This window comes from Saccopteryx leptura, chromosome 1 (genome assembly GCF_036850995.1).
Source record: "Saccopteryx leptura isolate mSacLep1 chromosome 1, mSacLep1_pri_phased_curated, whole genome shotgun sequence".
Classification (NCBI taxonomy): domain Eukaryota; kingdom Metazoa; phylum Chordata; class Mammalia; order Chiroptera; family Emballonuridae; genus Saccopteryx; species Saccopteryx leptura.
The window spans coordinates 16,898,062-16,911,408 of record NC_089503.1 but is presented as its reverse complement, the minus strand read 5'-3'; positions in this window follow the sequence as shown (position 1 = coordinate 16,911,408).

Sequence of the window (13,347 nt, the reverse complement as noted above, 5' to 3'; positions counted from 1 at the left end):
ATAAAGCGTCAACCTGGAAATGCTGAGGTCGCTGGTTCAAAACCCTGGGCTTGCGTGGTTAAGGCATATATGGGAGTTGATGCTTCCAGCTCCTCCCTCCTTCTGTCTCTCTCTTCTCTCTCTGTCTCTCTCTCTCTCCCTCTCTTTCTCTCCTCTCTAAAAATAAATAAATAAATAAATAAATTTTAAATAAAGCCAAATTAATTCAAAAAGTTAAAGGGGGAAGTATCGTTGTGCCTTTTCTCTGCTGTGACTGTGTCAACCAGCAGCCGTTGATCTTCTCCGCTGTGACTTTGTCAACCAGCAGCCGTTGATCGGCTTCCGACACCTCTCTCTTCCCTTTACTAGAATGTGAAGTCCAAGAAGGCAGGAAATTTTGTCCTTTTTTTGTTTACTGCTGTATTCTCAGTGCCTAGAATAGTACCAGGCACATAGTAGGTACCCAATAAGTATTCGTTGGAATAATCCTGTGGAAACCTCTGGGATTTACTAGAGAGTGGGTGTCAATTTCCCTCCCAGATCCAAGCTGCTAGTTCTTCCTCTGAGTTCCTTCATGTTCCTCAGTTAACTATAAGATTATATATAACTCATTTACTTTCTCTTCTCTAGAATAAAATATTTTTTAAAATTTATTTTATTTTAATAGAGTGAATTTAGGCAATTTATGTTCCTTGATATGACAAATATGTTTAGTTATACTTCTGTTACTATACTTTACAAAATTATTTTATATTTAAAAGAAGTGTGTCTCTGGCTGGTTGGCTCAGTGGTACAGCGTCGGCCTGGCGTGCAGGAGTCCAGGGTTCAATTCCCGGCCAGGGCACACAGGAGAAGCACCCATCTGCTTCTCCACCCCTCCCCCTCTCCTTCCTCTCTGTCTCTCTCTTCCCCTCCCACAGCCAGGGCTCCATTGGAGCAGAGTTGGCCAGGGCACTGAGGATGGCTCCATGGCCTCTACCTCAGGCGCTAGAATGGCCCTGGTTGCAACAGAGCAACGCCCCAGATGGGCAGAGCATCGCCCCCTGGTTGGGCATGCCAGGTGGATCCCTGTCGGGCGCATGCAGGAGTCTGTCTGACTGCCTCTCCGTTTCCAGCTTCAGAAAAAATACAAAAAAAAAAAAAAAGTGTGTTTACAGCCTGACCAGGTGGTGGTGCAGGGTAGAGTGTTTGCCTGGGATGCTGAGGACCCAGGTTTGAAACCCTGAGGTCTCCGGCTTGAGCACAGGGTCAGTGGCTTAAGCCCAAAGATCACCAGCTTGAGCCCAAGGTCGCTGGCTTGAGCAAGGAGTCACTGGCTCTGCTGGAGCCCCTTGGTCAAGGCACATATGAGAGAGCACTCAATGAACAACTAAGGTGCCACAACTATGAGTTGATGCTTCTCATCTCTCTCCCTTCCTGTCTCTCACAAAAAAAAAGGAAAGGAAAGGAAAGAAAAGAAAAGAAAAGAAAAGAAAAGAAAGATGTTTACAACTTCTTAAATAGCTTTTTGTTGATTCTTGAAAAATAAACTTTTACCATATGAACTACTTGCTTTGTGAGTATATGTGGGTATATTTGAAAGGTTTTTATTTTAGATATAGGAAGACTATATTTCAGGGATCATTTCTATAGTTTGTTACTATTTTAGATATAGAGGTTATTTTTGCAACCACAAGTTTATATACTGTACCTTACTCTCTCTTTATTGGATAGTAACTATTGATTCCCTACTCTGATCAATGTTAAAAGAAATTTCCTTTCACTTCTTCCCCTTTCCCATCTCCATCACCTTCCCACCTTCCAGGTTCCACATAATTGTATTCTTTTATCCATAGTGTTTACACACAGTGTCCATAGTGTTATATTCTATAGTGTTTACCTTTATATCTTTAAATATATTTATACTTCTATTACTTAGCAGCTCTTTGTTTTTTTATATATAAATATAATCAGCATGGTCACACTACTTCTCCCTTTTGCTTCTTCTCCCTCAACTATTATTATAAATGTAATTTATGCATTGCTAGGGTCAAAATAATTTCATTCCATTTACAACAATAAATTTTCAAATTTTATAAAGTCCCACTTATAGAGTAAAATAAGATTGCTGTAATAGCCTGTGAGTCCTTTTGATATAGTTGTCTCCAACCAATGAACGCATAAATAAGGGAAACAACAAATTGATGTTTCCTATTTTTTTTTATTTATTTTTGGTATTTTCTGAATTTGGAAACGGGGAGGCAGTCAGACAGACTCCTGCATGTGCCCGACCGGGATCCACCCAGTACGCCCACCAGGGGGCGATGCTCCACCCATCTGGGACATTGCTCTGTTGCAACCAGAGCCATTCTAGCGCCTGAGGCAGAGGCCACAGAGCCATCCTCAGCGCCCGGGCCAACTTTGCTCCAGTGGAGCCTTGGCTGTGGGAGGGGAAGAAAGAGACAGAGAGGAAGGAGAGGGGGAGGGGTGGAGAAGCAGATGGGTGCTTCTCCTGTGTGCCCTGGCCGGGAATCGAACCTGGGACTCCTACACGCCAGGCCAAAGCTCCTCTCTCTCCAAATATTAATCAATAAATTTAAAAAAATTTTTAGTCTGACCAGGTGGTAGCACAATGGATAGAGTGTTGGACTAGGATGCAGAGGACCCAGGTTCAAAACCATGAGGTCACTGGCTTGAGCACGGGCTCATCCAACTTGAGTGCAGGCTCACCAGCTTGAACGTGGGATCATAGACATGACCCCGTGGTCGCTGGCTTGATCCCAGAGGTCGCTGGCTTGAGACCAAGGTCACTGACTTGAGTAAAGGGTCACTAGCTCAGTTGGAGCCCCCTGATCAAGGCACATATGAGAAAGCAAACAATGAACAACTAAGGAGACTAAGGAGCCACAACAAAAAATTGATTCTTCTCATCTCTCTCCATTCCTGTTTGTCCCTATCTGTCCCTCTCTCTGTCTCTCTCTGTCTCTGTCACAAAAATATAATTATTTTTAATTACCAAAATAAAAGGTTATAGAAAAATAAAGAGAAAAACACACAGACACAGGTCTTCCCTTTTGGTAGGCTTTGCTGGATCTAGTGGTTTGGCTGGATCTGCTAGACATGCGGCCAAGAAAGTTGGACAAAGTTGTCACCAAACGTGACAGGGCTGAAAGATGATAAGGCCTGCATCTTTGATGATGCCAATGAGCTGCTGAATTAATTATCAAGTCCCGGAGCTGCCCTGGATCTGGACTACTTGTTTGTGTAAAGCAATAATTGCATTTCGCTGAGTCTCCCCTCTACCCCATCCTATGGGTTGTAGTTGAAATCATTCTCAATAGGAAAGGCAGACAAGCAAACAAATTGTGCTCTGAAGTGTTTCAGGTGCTGAGGTAGAAGTCTGTAGGACACAATAGGACACAAAGGAAGGACTGGTGAGTCCTCAGGGAAACAGCATGAAGACCAGTTTTAAACAGTGTGCTACACTTTGAGCTAAAGTTTATTATTATGTTTTGGGGATTTTTTTTTGGTTTTGTATTTTGTATTTTTCTGAAGTGAGAAGCAGGGAGGCAGAGAGACAGAATCCCGCATGTGCCCGATCGGGATCCACCCGGCATGCCCACTAGGGGGTGATGCTCTGCCCATCTGGGGCATTGCCCTTTGCAACTGGAGCCATTTTAGCGCCTGAGGCGAGGCCATGGAGCCGTCCTCAGTGCCCGGGCCAACTTTGCTCCAGTGGAGCCTTGGCTGTGGGAGGGGAAGAGAGAGATAGAGGAAGGAGAGAGGAAAGGGTGGAGAAGCAGATGGGCGCTTCTGTGTGCAATGGCCAGGAATCGAACTCAGGACTTCCACACACTGGGCGGACACTCTACCGCTGAGCCAACTGGCCAGGGCCTATTATTATGTTTTTAACTGATGTAATCAGCACATGACTGAGCTGAGTCTTGAAAGATTACAGGTGTTTGCAAAGTAATGGGGAACCAGAGGGAGAGGCAGAGGCAGTTAAGTTTGCAGCTTCACCGGGAACAGCACGGATTCTGGACCTGGAGGCTGACGGAGCCACGTCAGACATGAGCTGTCCTGCAGGAGAGAGGAGCCCGGCAAGAGACCGACATGATCGGATTTGCCTTGTAACGGGCTCACCTTGGATGCTCTACCAAAGAAAGGTCAGGATCTTAAAACTGGAGGCTGGGAGGCCCTGGCCGGTTGGCTCAGTGGTAGAGCGTCGGCCTGGCATGTGGGAGTCCTGGGTTCGATTCCCGGCCAGGGCACACAGGAGAAGCGCCCATCTGCTTCTCCACCCCTCCCCCTCTCCTTCCTCTCTGTCTCTCTCTTCCCCTCCCGCAGCCAAGGCTCCATTGGAGCAAAGTTGGCCCGGGCGCTGAGGATGGCTCTATGGCCTCTGCCTCAGGCACTGGAATGGCTCTGGTTGCAACAGAGCAACGCCCCAGATGGGCAGAGCGTCGCCCCCTGGTGGGCGTGCCGGGTGGATCCCGGTCGGGTGCATGCGGGAGTCTGTCTGACTGCCTCCCTGTTTCCAACTTCAGAAAAAATACAAAAAAAACCCACAAAAAACTGGAGGCTGGGAGACCCGGTTTAACTGTTCAGGAGAACAATGATAACCTGCGCTAAGCTGGTGAAGAGAAGTTCATGGGTTTACTTTGGAGTTGGAGTCAACAGGATGTGGTCTCTGGCTGCGGAGGGTGCGGGAGACAGAGACTCTCGCGATGCTGAGTTATAAGCATGGTAAGGATGGAGTCCTATTTACCCAGAGAGAATACAGAGGGAGGCTCTAGTTTAAGGAAAAGATAACAAAAGAATTCCATTTTGGGCGTGTTGCCTTTGAGGTACAGAAGGGAACTAAGTGGAGATGGAGGGGAGACAGCTGGATCTAGTGGTCCAGGGTGTAGGAGAGGCCTGATCCCGGGTCATCACAGTGTTCAAGCCCCAGGGGTGAGTGCAGATCCCCCAGGTAGGGCACGTGCAGGGAGAAGCCCCAGAGTTCAGGGCGCTTTCAGGGAGCTAAACTAAGTGGGGTTGCACAAGACAAGCTGTATTTCATTGTAGAGTGAATATCATAGAACAGCACTGTCCAATAGAAATATAATCCCAGCCACATTTATACGATAATTTCAATATTTTAGTAGCTATATTAAAAATTTTTTTTTAAAAGAGGTAAAGTTGCCTGACCAGGTGGTGGCGCAGTGGATGGAGCGTCGGACTGGGATGCGGAAGGACCCAGGTTCGGGACCTCGAGGTCGCCAGCTTGAGCGCGGGCTCATCTGGCTTGAGCAAGGAGCTCACCAGCTTGGACCCAAGGTCGCTGGCTCCAGCAGGGGGTTACTCGGTCTGCTGAAGGCCCAAGGTCAAGGCACATGTGAGAGAGCAATCAATGAACAACTAAAAAGTCGCAACGCGCAACGAGAAACTGATGATTGATGCTTCTCATCTCTCTCCCTTCCTGTCTGTCCCTATCTCTGCCTCTGTATTAATAAAAATAAAAAATAAAAAAAAAACCCAGGTAAAGTTAATTTAAAAATATTTATTGATTGATTTGAGAGAGAGAGAGAGAGAGGAAGGAAGGATGAAAGGGGATGAGAAACATGGATTTGTAGTTCTACCTGTTTATGCATTCACTGGTTGATTCTTGTATGTGCCCTACTGGGAATCAAACCTGCGACCTTGGTGTATTGGGATGATGCTCTAACCAATTGAGCTATCTGGTCAAGGCTGTGTAAAATTAATTTTAATGTTATATTTTATTTCACCTGAAACGTCTAAGATATTCAAGCTGGCTCCTTTGTCCTGTGACATGCCTCCTTGTTAAAGTACTTTCTTAAGTTTTTGCATAAGAAAATGTTCCAGGCCCTTCATCTCATAGCTATAATACCCAGGCCTAGAATCAGCCATTTCTTTAATGTATCCTAATTCCTTTTAGTGGGGAATGGTATTAGAGAACAAGATCTCAGTGCAAAATGTGCTTATTGCTAATGGAGTACACTTCATCTCAGGCCCTTCCAGCAGACAGAGCTGAATATAGATACATATGTGCATATACACATATGAATATACACACATATACATACTTTAGAAAGCATGATGAGTTTACACTGCTATCTCAAATTCCAATCCATTTTCACAGGGTTTTTTTTTTTTTTAATTTCCTTCTAGTAAATATTAGTTTCTTCCAGAGTGAGAACCCTGGCTCTTAACATCAGCACATTTAGTCATTTGCTCAGCTATATAATACATTTAAAATAGTTTCAGCTTGACCAGGCGGTGGCACAGTGGATAAAGTGTTGGCCTAGACACCGAGGACAATGATTCAAAACCGTGAGGTCGCCAGCTTCAGAGCGTGTGCACTCATCTGACTTGAGTATGGGGTCCTTGGCTTGAATGTGGGAACGTAGACATGTCCCCAGTGTCGCTGGCTTGAAGCCCAAGGTCACTGGCTTGAGCAAGGGGGTCACTGGCTCAGATGGAGCACCCCAGTCAAGGCACATACGAGAACACAATCAATGAACAACTAAAGTGCCGCAACTACGAGTTGGTGTTTCTTATCACTCTCCCTTCCTGTCTGTCTGTCCTTGCCTGTCTGTCTGTCTCTTGCTTGCTAATAAATAAATAAATAAGGTTCAGAGTCATTTTGCCAATGCCAGCACAGAAACAAACCTAACAAAGAGAGTTCAGAATTTGTTTAGTTTTCTTAACCAGTATCTGCTAGCAAGGTGGTTACTGGGGGGGTGGGGGTGGGGAGGGAGCAGGGGACTGGAGTCACTGAAGAAGGTGTGAAATTGCAGTGGAAGAGGAAGGGTGGGAGCTTCCATTGCAGACGCAGAGTATATTTCTGGAGCTGGAGGAGATGGTGAGCGCTCCACTCGATGGCGTGCTTTCCTGCAGCCATCCTGGCAGCCGGGGTGTGGAAGGAGAGAGGACAGATGGCTGGGACGGCTGCAAGGATCCAAAGCTGGGGAACTACCAGGTGGATGTGACAGAAGGACAGAGGCATGAGGACCCTGGGGTGCTGGCAAGAGAGCAGTTGACGTGATGAACCCCGGAGTCAGGGCTGAATGAGGGAGGAGGTGAAGCCAAGAGGGAGAAAGGCGAGTGTGTGGAGCTGAAGCTAGGCTGAGAACGGGTGGACTGAAGCCCCTCTGTTAAGCCTTAGTCAGTGGCAGCTTCTGGTTTCACAGGGTTTACCCACATAAACTTGTTTGGAAAAATCCAGATATAGTTGCTTACATGTTGGGATGGGCAGACAGGACGGAGTGAAGTGTGGAGGCCTCATCTCTGCATCTTGCCTCAGATTATGTCCAGGAACCCTGGGGTGGGGAAAGCGCCACTTTCTTACCCGGGGCTTGGGGTTGTTGATTGCTACAGTGTAACAGAGAACAAGGGCAGAAAGAGCAGCGTGCTGGGCATGCTGGAGAATAAGGTAAGCTGCACATCTGTGATCTTCTGACTAGCTGGACTCGGCACAGAAGATGGAATGGAATCACACACATCACTGCATTCTCCATGGTCCCCAAGTCAGGAATGCATTCTTTTTGATTGATGGCTTTGTGGGAATAGCCCATATCTTTTTTTTATCCAGAGTACTGTATGTGGTGGCGCCGCAAAGCGCGGCGTTGCTCATACAGTACTACTTCCGGTGACGGCGGACGCATGTGTCATGGCTCTGGAAGCGCGTCATATCACTTGTTAAGGCTCGCAGTGACAAATATGGAACCGGACATTGGCCATCTCATTAGCCAAAAGCAGGCCCATAGTTCCCATTGAAATACTGGTCAGTTTGTTGATTTAAATTTACTTGTTCTTTATTTTAAATATTGTATTTGTTCCCATTTTGTTTTTTTACTTTAAAATAAGATATGTGCAATGTGCATAGGAATTTGTTCAGTTTTTTTTTATAGTCCGGCCCTCCAACGGTCTGAGGGACAGTGAACTGGCCCCTGTGTAAAAAGTTTGGGGACCCCTGGCTTAAGGTATTGGCAGGAAGCCAGAGTTTTCAGGCAGCACTTCTTTCCGTATCTTAGGGTTCCCCCTGCCTTTGAGCACCTTTGGGGCGAGGTGCTCCTACAGGGGAGGTACTTCTACTGGACAGGAGGTCCAAGATGCTGTCCAGTATTTGGGTGCAATGGGTATGCAGCAGACATCTCTGTGCAGGAAAACTCTGAGTGTGACTTTATTCAGGCATCACCCTTCATGTGGCATATATTTGTCACTAGAGCTTGTTCATTAACATCCTTATTATTTTTTTTATTTTTTTATTAATTTTAGAGAGACAGGAAGGGAGAGAGAGAGAGAGAGAGAAATATCAGTTTATTGTTTCACTTTTTAATGATTTCCTTGGTTGATTCTTTTTTTTTTTTAGAGACAGAGAGAGGGATAGACAGGGACAGACAGACAGGAACGGAGAGAGATGAGAAGTATCAATCATCAGTTTTTCGCTGTAACACCTTAGTTGTTCATTGATTGCTTTCTCATATGTGCCTTGACCGCGGGCCTTCAGCAGATCAAGTAACCCCTTGCTCGAACCAGCTACCTTGGGTCCAAGCTGGTCAGCTTTTGCTCAAACGCTAAACCTGGTGACCTCGGGGTCTCAAACCTGGGTCCTTCTGCATCTCAGTCCGACGCTGTATCCACTGCGCCACCGCCTGATCAGGCCCTTGGTTGATTCTTGTATGAGTCCTGACCAGGGATCGAACTCACAGCCTTGGTGTACCGAGATGATGCTCTTACCAACTGAGCTACCTGGCCAGGGCAGTAACATCCTTATAAAAACAATACCTTTTGGAACTGATTTCACAAGGAAGCTTGTTTCTCGTAGAGCACATGACTCAGCTGCACAGAGCCAAGGAGGGGTCCACATAGAGGGGCAAATACATTCATAGCTTCTTGGTAGTTACCAGGCAGCATCAAGGCGAGGAAAAGGGGATGCAGACATTGGCCCTCAGCAAGCACGAATGGATGAGCTTATCCTCCACAGGGATATTCCACTAAGAAATGGACAGAAATGTCACTGGTGGAAGGTGGTTCAACTAAACCTAGCCATGCCATAGAGTTAGTCTTTGTAGTTTATAGCAATGGTCCCCAATCCCCGGGCTGCGGACCGATACCAGTCTATGGGCCATTTGGTACTGGTCCACAGAGAAAGAATAAATAACTTACATTATTTCTGTTTTATTTATATTTAAGTCTGAACGATGTTTTATTTTAAAAAAATGACCAGATTCCGCCTGACTTATGGTGGCGCAGTGGATAAAGCATTAACCTGGAATGCTGAGGTCGCCAGTTCAATACCCTGGGCTTGCCTGGTAAAGGCACATATGGGAGCTGATGCTTCCTGCTCCTTCCCCCGTTCTCTCTCACTTTCTATCCTCTCTAAAATGAATAAATAAATAAGTAAAAAAAATTAAATAAAAAAAAATGACCAGATTCCCTCTGTTACATCCGTCTAAGACTCACTCTTTTTTTTTTGTTTTTTTTGTATTTTTCTGAAGTTGGAAACGGGAGGCAGTCAGACAGACTCCGGGATCCACCCGGCACGCCCACCAGGAGGTGATGCTCTGCCCATCTGGGGCGTTGCTCTGTTGCAACCAGGGCCATTCTAGCACCTGAGGCAGAGGCCATGGAGCCATCCTCAGCGCCCAGGCCGACTTTGCTCCAATGGAGCCTTGGCTGCAGGAGGGGAAGAGAGAGACAGAGAGGAAGGAAAGGGGGAGGGGAGGAGAAGCAGATGGGTGCTTCTCCTGTGTGCCCTGGCTGGGAATCGAACCCGGGACTCCTGCATGCCAGGCCGACGCTCTACCACTGAGCCAATTGGCCAGGGCCTATGACTCACTCTTGACGCTTGTCTCGGCCACGTGATACATTTATCCGTCCCACCCTAAAGGCCAGTCCGTGAAAATATTTTCTGACATTAAACCAGGCCGTGGCCCAAAAAAGGTTGGGGACCACTGGTTTAAAGGACTCTCTGTAGTAAAGGACAGAGTAGGCCCTGGCCAGGTAGCTCAGTCAGTTAGAGTGTTGTCTGGAGACATCCAGGGTGCAGGTTTGATCCCCAGTCAGGGCATATATGGGAAGTGACCAGTGAACACACAACTAAGTGGAACAGTCTCTCTCCTTTCCTCTCTCTGTGTCTCTAAAATCAATCGATACAAAAATAATATTAAAGGAAAGAGTAGGCTTTGTAGCTTCAAAGGCATCTGTGCAGAAGGAGCCAAGTATCCGTGCTCTGGATACATCTCACTACTCTAGGTAATTAAATCAGAATTAACTAGTCTGCAAACAGCCTGGAAAGCTAGAGGTTTAGCTGTTTGTTCTACTCCTGCAAAGCTGAGCCTTTGTGTGGCAGTAACTGGGACCAAATTTGGTGACAACAAACACAACTAAACCAGCGATCAATGGTCTTTTCAGAGTGGCCAGGTACCAGATCTCAAAAAGTCTTACACTTTTTAAATAACAAATGGAAAAACATCTAGAATGTTTGTTTTCAAGGAGCCTCCATGTCCACAGAACTCCTATATTTAATGCCTTATCAAAAGCTTGAGTTTTGTCCTCAGTGCTGTCGCCTTACGTGTTCAGACTCGTTTCCCCCACGTTCAAGAGGTGCTGTCACTTCTCCAGAAGCAGGGACAGGCCGGCTCTCGGCAGACGGTAACAGGACTTCAGTCACGACAGTGTGGCGCAGCAAGGATGGCTTCGAAGGACAATGCGTTCACCTGAAATGCATTTTGAATTTCAAAAAATTGCTTCTATTAGTGACTTGTGCATTTAGTTCACAAAGTATTAAACCGCAATCATTATTTCCCCTTATATCCTTAACCTTTGCTAAAAACTGTTGATATTCTCCTCTCACCGGATTAAAATGCAATTTTTTTTACTTTTTCATGATTCCATTCTCTCAATTGACTCTTGGTGATTAAGATGCTTCGGGTTGTTGCTCCTGTAGCAGGAGATTTATCATGTTTACATGGAATTAATTATCTTCATAGTTTTTTGTTTTGTTTTTTTAAACAGAGACAGAGAGAGTCAGAGAGAGGGACAGACAGACAGGAACGGAGAGATGAGAAGCATCAATCATTAGTTTTTCATTGCGCGTTGCGACTCCTTAGTTGTTCATTGATTGCTTTCTCATATGTGCCTTGACCATGGGCCTTCAGCAGACTGAGTAACCCCTTGCTGGAGCCAGCGACCCTGGGTCCAAGCTGGTAAGCTTTTTGCTCAAGCCAGATGAGCCCGTGCTCAAGCTGGCGACCTCGGGGTCTCGAACCTGGGTCCTTCTTCCACATCCCAGTCCAACACTCTATCCACTGCGCCACCGCCTGGTCAGGCTGGAATTAATTATCTTAGTTGGTCATTTTAAAGTTTCTGGCCAGAGTCACCCATCTCAACCTTCTACCAAAAGCAAAATGAGAAATGACAGGCATTTCTAGATGCCGCAGCATGTTAATTCCCTGGGGCAATTCTTCCAGATGTGAGCAGGAAAACCTCTCTCTTTTCTTTTTTTTTTTTTTTTTCCCCATTTTTCTGAAGCTTGAAACAGGGAGAGACAGTCAGACAGACTCCCGCATGCGCCCGACCGGGATCCACCCGGCACGCCCACCATGGGGCGATGCTCTGCCCACCAGGGGGCGATGCTCTGCCCATCCTGGGCGTCGCCATGTTGCGACCAGAGCCACTCTAGCGCCCGAGGCAGAGGCCACAGAGCCATCCCCAGCGCCTGGGCCATCTTTGCTCCAATGGAGCCTTGGCTGCGGGAGGGGAAGAGAGAGACAGAGAGGAAAGCGCGGCGGAGGGGTGGAGAAGCAAATGGGCGCTTCTCCTATGTGCCCTGGCCGGGAATCGAACCCGGGTCCTCCGCACGCTAGGCCGACGCTCTACCGCTGAGCCAACCGGCCAGGGCACCTCTCTCTTTTCTAATGAGAACAAAGATATAGTTATTCCTTTACAGGACTGAGCATGTGCTGGGCAGGCTCAGAACTGAACTGTCACAGCCTTTTGGCAATTATTGGATGTGCCTGGATCCCATAGGATTCTCCCCTTCTGCCCCTTCGATATCTTAGCATCCAAGCCACACCTCTCAGAAAGCTTTGCTGTCAAAAAATACTTTTAAAAAAAAAGAATCTGATCACGTATTCTGGTTTTTTATTCCAATGTTATCATCATACTAGGGTGCCAGTAATAAATTTTCTCCAAAACCATTTAGAGCAAAAACAAGTATTTCTGAACAACTTCCTTTTCTTTTCTTTTTTAAGGGAGAAGAGGGGAGATAGAGAGATAGACTCCTGCATATGCTTCCAAACAGGTTCCACCTGGCAAGCCCAGTCTGGGCTGATGCTAGAATCAACTGAGTTATCCTCAGCGCCTGGGCCGATGCTCAAACCAACTGAACCACTGGCTGTGGGAGGGGAGAGAAGAGGGAGAGGGAGGGAGAGAGAAGCAGATGGTTGCTTGTCTTGTGTGTCCTGACTGGGAATCGAACCTGGGACGTCCATATACCAGGTGGATACTCTATCCACTGAGCAAACTGGCCAGGACCTGAACAACCTTCAAACAAGGTTTTCCCTCAGTGCTATGTAACTATTTGGGAAATTCTCCTTTATTTTATTTTTTTTAATTTATTCATTGATTTTAGAGAGAGGAAGGAAGACAGACAGACAGAAACATTGATCTGTTCCTGTATGTGTCCTGATCAGGGACTGAACCCACAACCTTCATGACTTAGGAAATGCTCTACCAACCAAACTATCTGGCCAGTACTGGGACTTGTCCATTAAAGTTACCCTTTTAGGGACAAAAAGTGGGGTTTCAGTTGAGCGCTTTCTAGGTACTTACAAGGCGGATGAATAGTTTTAGGGTGTAAGGTATGAAACAGGAAAAGGCCATTCGCAAACCCTATGTAAAGTGCACGGGCAGGTCACTGCCTTTAAAAAGACTCCCGCTGTGTGAGCGGTGGGGGCAGGGAGGTGGACAGTGTGTGAGAACTCGGCGCTATCTGCTCAGTCATCGTAAATCTAAAACTGTTCTCCAAATAAACTCTAGTAATTAAAAAAGAAAGACACCAGACACTAGGATTGTAATAAAATCTGCGTTGCCCAGTGGTTCTCCTCACTAGTCACCCAGGTCGCGGTGGTGGCTGAAAGAGTTTGAACGTGATAATACAGCAGATACAAGGAAACTTTCAATCCAGTGTGATAGGAAGGAGGTCAAGTGCAACAGGAGGCCTGGCAGGACCTGGAGTGACCCTTCTGTGACATGATGCCAGCACATTGATATGACAGGCTGCAGTAGGCAGGCAGGTGCTTGGGAGGGCTATCAAGTCTCTGGTCCTGTAAGATTATGCAATTAACCAATCAGTGGAACGAACAGTTAGAGAGAAAGACT